At 41.2% G+C, this 12778-nt stretch overlaps 1 protein-coding gene across 2 annotated transcripts in view; it reads left to right on the top strand.

Annotated features, from left to right (window-relative positions):
* Positions 1 to 116: 116 nt before the first annotated feature.
* Positions 117 to 12778, top strand: part of LOC118744474 (protein charlatan) — a 63081-nt gene continuing 50419 nt past the window's right edge. The window contains exon 1 of one of the 2 annotated variants that reach the window (XM_036477515.1): positions 117 to 1237. The gene's annotated coding sequence lies outside the window, so the exon portion shown is untranslated. The remainder of the gene's footprint in view (positions 1238 to 12778) is intronic. The other variant, XM_036477511.1, reaches the window with a different exon arrangement.

Raw genomic sequence — 12778 nt, 5'->3', positions numbered from 1 at the left:
TGTGCGAGAGAGTGAGCGCCATATTTGAATAGCAGCAGCAGGCAATGAAACCTTTACCAACTTACCGTTACCCTATGATAAATGCAATTATTATTCAATTGGCATTTGATGACAACACTAGGGATAACGGGACGGTTGCCTACAATACCAACAGCACCAACAACCAAACGTAACCAGCCAGCCAAGTTAAACACTTTTACAACGCCAACAAATAATTCTTTCGAGTGAGTGCAGGCTGCTGAGCACGTTTGATTGTATGTGTGTGTGTCTAAGTGTTAGTGGGCGTAGGAGGGCTGGTGCGCATTTGTGAGCGTTTTGGCGAGTGGAGGAGCAACAAAATCAACAATTCGTTGGCGCCGCCGACGACCTCGCCACCCATCCCCATCGTTGTCGTTGTATAGTCGCTGAGTACCGACTATAACGGTATACTATCACTGTGACGATGTGGTGGCCACATGTGGCAGTGTGTGTTGTGGCGGCCATCAGCCAGCAACAGAAAAGCTAAACGTTAAGAGCCAAAGTGCCACAAACGGATTTTCCGTAGGTAGAAGAGTAGACGCCATTTTTTCCTCGTCGCTTGCGACGTACGGCCGTACTTACTGTCTAAGTGTGTCTCTGCAAATGCGAGTAAGCTTTGGAGTGTATGTACGTGTGTGCGTAAATGTAAGGAAAAATATATTTTATTAACGGCAGTGGAGAAGATTGCAGCGCCGCTGAAAGGAGGAACACACGGACGACACAGTGTGGCGGAACACTTTGTACTTTGGTTTTGGTAGTGTAATGGCAAAAGTGACGGGTAACGGTAACGGCGTCGGAGTCCGAGACGCTACTGGAGTCTGAGTCTGAGGCGAGTCGTTGACGCTAGCAGTGCCATAGAAAAACGCTTTTTGAGCCAAAGTGTGAGAATTTGTTGTGCACAAAGTAAAAAAAAAAATCCAATAAAATAAAAATATAAAGGAAGAAAAAATACTGATAAAGAAATGCCATTGGGTGGGACGCAACGCTGCTGGCGAGTGTGGTAACCTGCCGAACGGGCTTAAGTACTTGTAAATAAAAGATTTGTTTGCATATTTTTCACACTTCGTTGCCTAAGCGGAATGAAGTAAATTTTTAAGTGCGTACAATTTCTGCAGCCGTCAAGGCATATGCAAGGGAATTGCAGCGGAATTATTGAAGTGTGAAATTCAGAGGCGTGTGGATGCAACGACAAGCAGCGAAAATGTCTACGGCAATGTTGGTGAGTAGAAAAAGTAGTAAAAAATATTTTATTAGTAGATTTTTTTTTCGAACCTATAATTAAAATTAATCTGTCTCGAGGCCTTTGAAGTCGAATTGATTTTATGTACATATGCATGCATGTACGTACACACATACATTTGTATGCAAGTTTGTGCGTGTATGTATGTACATTGATACATTTGTAGGTATGTGTTTAGTTGGACAAAAATTTTAAAAGCAAATTATACAAACATTTTTATTGATTTTTCGCCAATGAAAAACGTCACTGCTGCTTGGCTAGTTGAGCAATTGAATCGTCGTCAAATCGACTAGCCGAGCAAATGCTGCGCAGCAATGCTGTCTGCAGCGCTCATCAGCATTTCTATGGATTTTTGCTAATACACATTATACATTTAACTAAGTTGGGTGGCAGGCGTTTGGCAGTTGGGCGCTCTAACCCTTATTCCATTGCCTGCAACTCACACTGCACACCACTGTCTGACGGCTGTCTAACGATTTTTTATTTTATTTTTTTTTTGCTTTATATTATTTTGTTTCCATCCCTCATACCCTAATTTCATTTTATTTCAATATTTTTTCCGTTTTTGCCACAGCTCTAAGTATAGTTGATAGCAATCAAAAGCCCACATATGGTAGCCGGAAGTGGCAGCCATCACTGTGCACACTGCTAAACTAGCATGTGTGTGTATGTGAATGCGCGTTTTCTACGCCATGCCGTAACAGTATTCAAAAACTCTACACCAAACCCAATTTTTGTCCTCGCTCTACCTTTTATCCTTCCTGCCTTCACTCGTAAATTGTATGTATAACAATTTTTCAATGCAATTCCTTTGCATTCGCCAAAACAGCAAAGCAAATCAGACATTTGACATACATCCGCACACACACGCATTCATTTACACACTCGCACTCAATCCTCAAAAAATATTTCTCTACTTCCTCTTTCCGTGAGATTCTAGATTTTCGCTCTACTGCTGCTTTATCCGTTAGCTCTTCACACACACTCGCACACACACTTCAGTCTTCCATTCCACAATTCTGCCATTTTTTGTTTTGATCTACAAATTTGCGCCCACTCTTGCCATCTCACTCTGGCGGTTGCCTATGTTTTGCCTCCACTTCAATGCATCCGAATGAGTACGCTGTGTTGGTAGTTTGAGTTTGTTTTGTTTACGGTTTATTTCTCTACCGCTATGCGCTCGCTTTGTTCGATTTCATCAAGCATTTCAGCTCCTTTTGCGCGGGCCGATAGATGGCGCGCATAATTGCTTTTACGATTTGATTTTAAATTTTGTACTGTTGTGGGGGCTTCCTGTTTTTTGTATTTGCTGTCTAATTGCGCTCTCGCATTCATTAATTGACGAATTTGCACGTATGCGCAGAAATAATGAAAAATCATCTCGAACACAAGTTGCTGCAGTGTTTGTGTGTGAGGTTAGAGTGGTTGCAAAGTTTTTGTGTACCTGCAAATGTATCTAAATTTTCAGTTTTTCACATTAACCCACTCACAGCCCATAAGAAATTGTGCTACTGAAATATATTTTGACGAATTTTTTTTTACTACATTCAAAAAATGCTCGCAATTTTTGAAAATCGTAAACACACATATCCTAGGCTGGTAATATACGTATGTACATATATTCGAACATTCGTTCGGATATTCACGTATACGGATTAAATTCGGATATCCGATTGATATCCGTTTATTTAGCGATGTGTAAAATTTTTGTCAAAATTACTGAATCTACCAGGTTGCAAAATAAATTTTAGAACGCTTCATTAATTTGCAATTGGTATTTTCGTTATTCTTTAAATTCGCATCTCCGAATATCAACAAACTGTTGGGATATCCAAATATTCGGAATTTTTCTTCAGATATTCAAATATCCGGATTATGCGGATAGTCAAAAAATCTGAATAGATCTTCCAGACCTATTACATATTTTTTATTTTTTTTTGCAAAAATTCGACGCAACGAAAACTTCAAATAAACCTGATTACGATGTTTCCTGGTTTCTGGCATGATATTTCGTACCAAGTGAAGTAAAGGCATGGACAGACAGCAACGTTGATCCGGATTAACGGCGCAGTTGATCTGATCAATTTTGTACTATTGCAGATGGCAGTAATGCGGAGTAACGAGCCGGGAAGTCTGTGTTCTAGTCACACTACCAGTGGAGTATTCATTAGCTTTTTTTTAATTCACTCAATTATTACTTATATTTTTTCGTAATTATAATGGCTGTTTCCTTTTTCATTAAAATTAAATTCTAATAGCCTTATTCATAAAAAATAAAATAGATTTAAAAAAGCTTTATACATTGAAAATTGTATGAAAACGTCAACGGCTTTTTAAACTTAATTTATTTTTTATGAATAAGGCCATACAAATTTTAATTAACTGATAATAAATAATTAAAATAAAAAATTTAGGCAATCGCTCGAACCGAGGATCGCACCTGGGTGCTTCGGAATTGTAGTAACCTGCCCTCTCCACTCGGCTACCGCGAATACCAAACTCGCTTGCTTTGTTTGCTTACTTATACAATAGACAAGGACTGGCAGTTTTGGCCATTGTTGTCTTCAAAAATTCCCCTGGTCCGCATTAATTTTGAGGATTAGCGGCATGTATTAATCAGGATCAACTGCCGTTAATTACCGAAATAATTCTGAAACAATCAGTCTATGCTTTAAGTCGCGTTCTCTGATCAGTATGTATATATCGGTAAACTTAGCGCACTACGATTATTGTTATGAATTTTCTAGGATATTGTTGTTGTTTTGTTTTGTCTTGTCCTGGTGGACATTCTTAGAGAAACCCACGAATAGTGCATGCTCATCTCGGGACCGCTAAACTTCACCCTAATCAATTTCTTACCTGTTATCCTTCGCTCTGGCAGAATGGAGGGACACAGGACTTGATCACTCCGAAGTACTCGACATCTGTCCTACAAAATTGATGCATCAAAACTATTCAACACCAGCCGCCAGTTTGGAAAGTGGCTTCCCTCTGCAACCTTATTACAATTCTACCGTCAAATACAGCTTCAAGCTGGAACAGAGAGTAGAAAGTGGTATTTACTCACAGGAACATTCACTTACATTTTTCTTCTAATTTCCACATAACTGCTGTGTGTTTCAAGCTCAATTGATAGCTATTGAAAAAATCGCTTTGCAGCTGATTAGGGCTAATTTTGACCTAAAAGAAGGCACAGTCCTACTATAATATTTTTAGAATGCTGGACAACTGCCTCTAAAACAGCTTTCGAATGCAGACATGCTTATTCAAAAGGAGCTGGCATTCAAGCACCTACATCACAAGTATTATTTGGATTCCTGGACATTAAACCATTGGCCAGGATTGGAAGGCCCCTTACTACTACAAAAACCTCCCATGAAGTGGTTATATCGCTTTCATCCTACAACCTGTGGCTTAAAACCTATGGAATATGGAGCACAGAACGAAGATGGTGGGTGGCAATCCAAATCTGGCCCAGTCTCGACGAGGATGGATCCTCGGACGAACTCAGAATGAGAATTTTGTAATCATCACTGTTCACTGCCTAAAGGGAATGCACACGAGAAGAATGGACTTTTCAACACAAATTTCTGCCGAGACTGTCAAGACGAAGGGGAAATCAAAAGCGTCGAGTACTTTCATTGAGAATGGCAGGACTCAGCATCTTGTCGACTGTCTTACAAACTTACGCTCGCCAAAAATTGCTATCCTCAACACCTTCCTTCTTCTTCTCGTTCGAGGCTGTAACCGGCTGACTGATTTTGGACGAGTTCGATAAACGATGGCAGTCGCTTCTCTTTTGTGCCAACTGACGCTAACTTAAAATACAAAGTGAAGCCAGGTCCTTCTCCACCCGGTGTTTCCATCTCAGAGGAGGCTTCCTTATACCTGTGGTACCACCAGTAAGTTCAGACTCGATTACATTCCAAGCTGAAGCGTTTGTGTCGATTAAATAGTACGACATGACCAATTCAGCGGAGGAGAAGCTGTAAATAAACCTAATTAATTATACTTCTAGAAGCCCGGTCGGCATCCAGCGAAAACGGCAACACAACGGGCTCTTCGGACCCAGGTCTGCTTCCATTTACGGTTCCGTTCAAGCTCATCCAGCAGAGATGAAGCGGTGGATGCGGCAGTAGGCACCTTGCAGAATTACCGTTCGCCAGCATAAATGTCTCTTGGTGTGGGGTGAGCGCTGATTTTTCTCTCGCAAACTTCCGCGAAGCTGTCCCAGTCGGCAGGTTTACCAATCGAGGTGACTATGGACTAGGTCACTTCGTTTTGCTGTCTATCACCCCAGCGCTAACTATTGTTATGTCCGGCAAGCTGCTGCAGCTGCCCATAACGTTCTCGATCATTGCGCAGAATATTAAATGGCCTATCTGTTAAGCCAAGTGCATTTACTTACTGTCGTTGGCAGGCTTGAATGCCAAATATCGTGGTGTGCGTTAAAGTCACCTCTGAGGAGTGCACCTATTTCAAGGTGATATGCTGCTGGGCAAAAGGTAACGTGCGGTATGTAAACGTTATTCACTGAATGGTTGGTCTTCAATGTTTTTACGAGGTCCGGTCTGTGACCTTTGAATACGGGTTTATGTTTTCGGTTTAAAAAAATTATCTAGTTTAGAACATAGTTCCTTTTGAAATCTATACGCATCGTTCTTTCGATTCCTTACAAGTGCTAATCTAAAATACCTAGACGTTGGGATAAATATACATATATGGCTTCAACGATCTCGCATAGTTTCGATCTCCGATTGGCCAGCACCGTATCAAGTATTTTTTGCATGGTGTAGTTACCTTAAATAAGCGTTCAGAAGGCGCAGTGTAAGTTTGATGGTAATGTTGTATACATACATACATACATGTATGAAAGTATATGCTATTACAAAGCCAACATTTTAACAGGAACTAGTGTAGTTCTGGTAATGCACCAGAAACCAGATTCAATACTGAACCTTTTCCAAGGACGATTACAAAATTGCTATAATCATGAATGAATTCCAAAATGAAATATACGAAAGTATGAATATATGTACATATATGGTCCATCTACCACTTGCTCCAAGTAACCCAGTTGTCGTTCACATACTTAATTCCACGAAAAATATGTATGCACATACATAAGTATGTGCGTGTGTATGCACATACATATAAACACTCTCACGCCAAAATCATAACAGCACATCCGCTTTCAAGGAAGCCCTACTGACTCACTCACTGGACATTCTTTGCAAGCATGTTTTCCCCATCATTATCGATGCACTCCTCGAATCCCAAAACCCAATTTCCAACTCACTCAACAGGTTTCCCAGCAAAAAACCAAACCAACAAAAGCTGCTGAAAAAAGTTAACATTGGTAGTAGTAAATCCATATTGACCTTCTTGTGCTACACCACGGCATTATATCACTGTTACACTCCTGTCAAGCCATTTGGCACACCACTTGGACATGGTCCGGCCAGACGAAAGACTAGTTAAGCAATGTAAATGTAACATAAATATATACAGATATACATCCATACTAGTCCGCTCCAACGAACCGTCGATGTAGCGCCACAAGTATGAATACATAGTTAGGTACCATTGCTCAGCGATCGCTGATCGCTAACTGCTCGCACGCACGCACATGGTTGCCAGGTGTCCGGTTTTTGAAAACTCGGAAACTTTTCGTTTGGCGAGGGGATGAAACGGGGGAGGGGGTGTGTGTGTGTTTAAGCCAGGGCTTCGGCGCGGAGCGGAGGAAAGGAGCAAGGAGCAAAGGAGTTTGGTTGGAGCGGAGCTGGAGTAAAGAGTTAAAAATAAAAATCATTTGCTCTTTAGCTCCTTAAAGAAAATTAAATGTACTTAACTTTTTTTGTTTTTGCCACTGAAAACAACCGTGTTAAATAAATTTTCATTATATTTTTAATTGGCAATACTGTTCATTGCACACTGTCCAGTAGTCAGGGATAATTTCCACGTCAATTTGAACGGCGATAAAAAAAACAATAGGGCCCATGAAAAAGCATCTGTGAATTGCAAGAGGAAAGTGTAACGATCTAAATTCAATAAAAAAAATTCAGAGAAGCAGCCAAAAATATATCCGTTTCAAAACTATTTTCGGTTCTTCTCTGTACATACGTTTCTGCCGCACACTTTATTGGAAAAACGGATCGTCAAAATATTCGAAAATGAAATCAGTAAACGGAGAAAAATCCGCGTTTCCTTCACTTTTCTCCCTTTTTCGGGTCGGTTTATTGCTGGCTGGGTTAATATCCGCCATTTTATTTAAAGACAAAATATATTGGGAAATTTAAAAAATAATGTCGGTTAATATTTTTTGGCGGTTAGGGCTCGTAAAGAAATTACATAAATAAATAAAAATGTGTTTTTTGTTCTTTTTTTTTTATTGGGAGCCAGAGCGGAGCTCGTAGCGAAATAAACCACCGGAGCGGAGCGATGAAAAAAAAAAGTTTGTTCCTGAGCCCTGGTTTAAACAGATCACACACTTCACAGTCCGATCTTTTTTTTATTGACACCCGGACGAATAGACTAAAATCTGGACTGTCCGGTCAAAAACCGGACACCTGGCAACCCTGTGCATCCACCAAATAGCCCTCACCGGTTCGCCGAGCATTCAAGAATATCGCTGCAACAACAAAATCCATAATTATTCGATACGATTTTCCTGTCCAAATTGTCGTGATTGGAGTGAAGGTGAAGTAGAGTAGATGGTGTAATCCCCTCAGGTGAATTTTGTATGCTTGTGAAACCGGTTCTGACTCGCATTCGATACCCGCAAACATATCGCGACACTCTCGCATACACCTTCATTGTGCAGCCAACTGCAATTGTTTGAGGATGAACGGGGAACACTCTTTGACGCTCGGATGCTACAAACAGCATTGTTGTGGCTCTGCCAATATTACTACCTTTGATTTTGTTGGTGTTATTACGGCTGATCATTCACTAACTCGTTTTATACTCACACTGTGTTGACTTTGATCATTGGACCACTTATTTACGTACAAGCCAGGTTGATGACGAAAGTGCTGGATAGTAGCTAGTTTGTCTGTCTGTGCGAGTACTTGGATTGGCTGTTTGGCTGCTGGTTGAAACATCTATCCTGATATTCTGCATTGCTTCTGTCGTCGGCATGACTTTCAATTTCACTGAGGAAGGTGATTTGCGCTACATACACGTTTTTCTACGAGTCTTATGGAATTTCCATAACTAAATATCACCGACTCAATGAGCTAGCTACGCGTAGCAGTGAGTCAGAAAGTGTTAATTGAGAAAACTTGAGTAAGGTGTTTGATTGATGTTTTTGTGCTATTTTGCAATAGTAATGATAAATTGGTTATTCGCATGTGGGAGGCCACCTACGGAAAAAAAATTAATTTGGCAAATAGAATGCTTTACACCTCGGTTCTGACTAACCTTTGACCGATTCAACTGCCACAATCGGTGGACCTAAGCACTAAATGCTCGTATGCTATTTTTAAGGGAGTTCTTACTCTCAACCACATTCCGGAGATGCTTCAAAGGTCGAGGGTTATCTTCATCCCTAAGGTGGGGAGGATATTTCACACTTATCCCAAATACTTTAGTCCCATAAGTATATCCTCATTCCAACTCAATATAATAGAGCAGCTGATTCAATTTTATATATATTACGTCCACGGCAATCATGTTGGCTCTAACGCATCGACTTACCGGTCGTCTCACTCGTACGCCAATTGCTTATAGACAGGGTCGGGCGAGCGCAATTGCGTGATCATCCCTGGACAAATACATTAGCAGAGAATGCCGCAGAGTGGATTTTGTCTTCCCTTCTATGGGTAAAGGCGATTCATGAACTGCTGAGAGTCGTCGAAGAGGACTTACTTTGTGTTGTTCTCAATCACCGCTAGAACAAGCTTTTTTCCCCCTATTCTAGGCTTGAAATTATTGCTCTCAGGGTCCTGGTGTCAATGTTCCGGTATACTACCGCAACATCATGGTTTTTCTGCAGTAGTGCCGCTTCGAGTTAGATTGACAGCTCGTGTGTTATGCTTTTCAACCACAGATTGAATAAGTCATTGCATAATGAATGCCCTTCACTTAAACCTTGTTTGGCCTGAAATTACTCGGAGAGGTGCTTCCTCATTTGGACGGAGCTAAACGGTGTGCCCAACGGTACTCTTTAAGGTGTCGTTATCGATTTTTAAGCTCTCGCCCAGACGAAGTCTGGGTGGACTTATGCAATATTCTACAACTCTACGGATTGACATACTTTCGTCACAGGTAACTAAATTTACGTGCCTTGGTACCCAACAAGATTATGTACATATGTACATTACGAGGGCGGCCAATACTAACAAGCATTGGCCACATTGGCGCATAGGGAACACTACTTTCGTCTAAGACGCATATGATTTTCTGATCCTTTTCTACCTCCGCAAGGAATCAAGGCCGGCGCTCGTTGGCGCTTTGCGAATTCAGAAGTATTTACTTTTCCCTAATTATTTTTTCGTGCATCTCCTCGATTTCCTCACCATCCTCCCTGATCGACGAGGTGCCCAGACGACGATCGGTATGCCGTACTTATGGGTTGTTTTATGGTGGTCTGCGCTGGTGAAGCGTCGTAGAGCTGCCCCTACAGCCACCCGGAGGGGACAATGTATGTGCTCGCTGTAGGACTGCCGATATGTTTCGCCTTTGTTAGAAAAACTAGCTTTTCATATTCCCGTACCAGGTGGTGCAATGGTAATAATTATAGTGCGATCGGTTGCACCTGTTGTATGCCTGCATTGCAGGCTTTTTCTGCAGAACCAAAGCTCGAGGATGGAGGTAATTCGTCATTTTTTCGTAAAAGTTTTTTGTTAAGTATCTACGAGTGACAGAGTGAGATGGTCAGGCGGTTCGGATTCAGTTCGGTTTCGGTCAAAAATGGCCGAGTAATTTGACCGAAAAGTTTTAAAGAAAAAATTGTTGAATTATTTGTTGTAACTTTGAAATGTTTAAAGTTAACTCAAGAGTTTAAATTTAAATCGGCTAAAAAAAGAGCTAGGGGGTAAAAATACCCTCAGTGTAGGACTTTGACCCGAACTAAACTTTCTATCGTCCAAGTACCCATCCCACATGTAGGTGGTTTGAGGACTTAGCTCTAAGTCCATTATAGTTCCTATGCTGCCCGTCTATAAGTAGCATCTACTCAGAATAGTTATTTATTACAAACAACGCACCCCAGTCGGTCACTTCGAACCTTCCGCCGTGATATGTTCACCTATTTTGCTTCTCTTCTTACATACCTTCTTGCCATGGTTCTTCTTATACCATCTTCCCGTCTTAGCTGCTGGTGTATCTAGGTTAATGCGGTACTTGGCACATCCCAAACAGGTCGTAGCGGACAATCGGAAAAGGATGCTATTCCGCGTCTGATTTCAGCAAAACGCGGGCAAACGAATACTACAAGCTCAGTGTATTCAAATTCCTGGCACTCTGGACATAGCGGAGAGTCATCTAAGCCGAAACGGTGTAGATTGTTGCGGTTACACCCGTGGCCTGTGAAAAAAATGTGTTATGTCAAAGTTTACTTCTCCATGGCCATCAATTGGAGGAGAAGCTCGGCGAAACACTAACGTATGTGCAAGCGCCAATCTATTATTATTATTATTACTATAGTCAGTGAGTTTCTCGTGAACTTGATGTCGATGATGATAGACTATTTACTGTTCCGGTGAAAAGTGCTGAGTGCGGGCGCTAAATCTAGGAAGGCTAAGGTTTGTAGTAGAGCTACACCCATGGACTTTGTCTTGAGTCTACCCCACTCCGTCGCCCATGCATTGAAATCGCCTACCACAATTATTGGGTGTCTGTTTATTGAAGTTTCCGCTACTTTATCCAAGAGTTCCTGGAATTCCTGATTGATCCAGCTAGGAGGTGCATAAAAGCTAAGTTTGTGGTGTTCTTCGATTTGAACGCAAACAAGGCCCTTATCCGCAACTGCCCATACTCCCGCTGGACGAGTGAGATAAATCGGTAGCCCAAGTACGTACCTACTTCCCTTGGAAGTTTAGTAGATTTTTGAAATCTTATATATGTACGTATGTATGTATGTAGCTACATCCGCTTTAATTTTCAGCACTGTCTGTTTAAAAAAGCCCTGTAGCTCGTTTCTGTAACGATTCTCTGTTCTCTACTGGTAATGAGTAGTAGAGAATAACGTATGTATATTCTCTACCAGTAGAGAAATAATCGGTAGAGAAGAGTTACAGAAACAAGCTACTGGACTGCCTCGCCATGGTCTCAGGTATAACCTTCACATAAATGCATCCTAACTGATTAGAAAAGTCATAAACAACAAAAGCTATAATTGTTGCAGTAATTTATTTTAGTCTATTTTAAGTTACTAAGATAGTTCTCCAGTCACGTGTTTACGCGAGCAATTAACCGTGCTTAAATAAAACGTACATACATATATACCTACCGTAAAAATATGGAACTTCCAGTAGTTCACTGATTTCCGGCTTTGTTAAACAAACAATAATTTCCCTCTAAATGCATTAGATCACAACAATGACGTATTTGCAATTCTGCAAGTCATATGACGGAATAACCTCCCACTGCATAGGGAGTCCCCACTTCCCACAATTTGAATTATTTCCGCAAACAAACTGTGGCTACATGTATGTACCTATGTAGTTCATTATACGACTATGTACGTGGTATGTATGTACGTGTGTATGAATGCATGTAAGAGGTATGCACTTGAGCCCTTATCATGCATCTAAAGCGGGTGAATTGAATAAATTTCGCTCTCAGTTCCATGACTCACGAAGTTCTGAGCCAGAACCCCCACACGAATCTCAGCCAGTCGTTGCGCTTCGCTGCACCTTTTGATGCCGACAGCGGTAGTGAAAATGCATACATACTTACTATTGTAGTACGAAGTTCTAAACCCAATCGCGATCTCACTGATCATCTCTGCCTTTTTGAATATTCGTTGGTTCATTATTGAATAAACAACCACCACCATTCCGCCACTGTACCTATGCACGTTAGTATGAACGTAGTGGCGGCGAACGGTGAAACGCTGCTAAAAAAGCAAACCCAGTTTAGAGCGAATATGAAAATCAAAACGAAATCAGTGATCATCAAGCAACCCACACAAAACCCGTGGCGGCTTAATGGTACGAATAGGTACATACCTACATACGTATGTATACCAAATTGACCTGTACTCTATGCCCAGTTGCTCCTCACCCCAGCGCATTTGTTCGGTGATTTTGTGCCCGATTGCTGATCTACTTGGTAGCGCTGCTTTTGCTTCTGCCTTTGATGGTACAATGCCATAACACAACAATAACAAACACAATAGAAGTGTTGATGGGGCAAAAAATACACCGGCATACCAGCAGGCAGTTAGCGCTTGTGTAGCAGCCAAGAGTCAGCCAGTTGACCATGCAGTTAACCCACCCTACTTGTCCACATCGTCTTACATAAATTCATACATACTCATATTGTACATTCATATGTACGTATGTACACTAGGGT

Source organism: Rhagoletis pomonella, unplaced genomic scaffold (assembly GCF_013731165.1).
Source record: "Rhagoletis pomonella isolate Grant_MI unplaced genomic scaffold, Rhpom_1.0 Rhpom_scaffold_00008, whole genome shotgun sequence".
Classification (NCBI taxonomy): Eukaryota; Metazoa; Arthropoda; class Insecta; order Diptera; family Tephritidae; genus Rhagoletis; species Rhagoletis pomonella.
The sequence above is the reverse complement of the archived record's forward strand: the minus strand, read 5'-3'. Positions and strand labels throughout refer to the sequence as shown.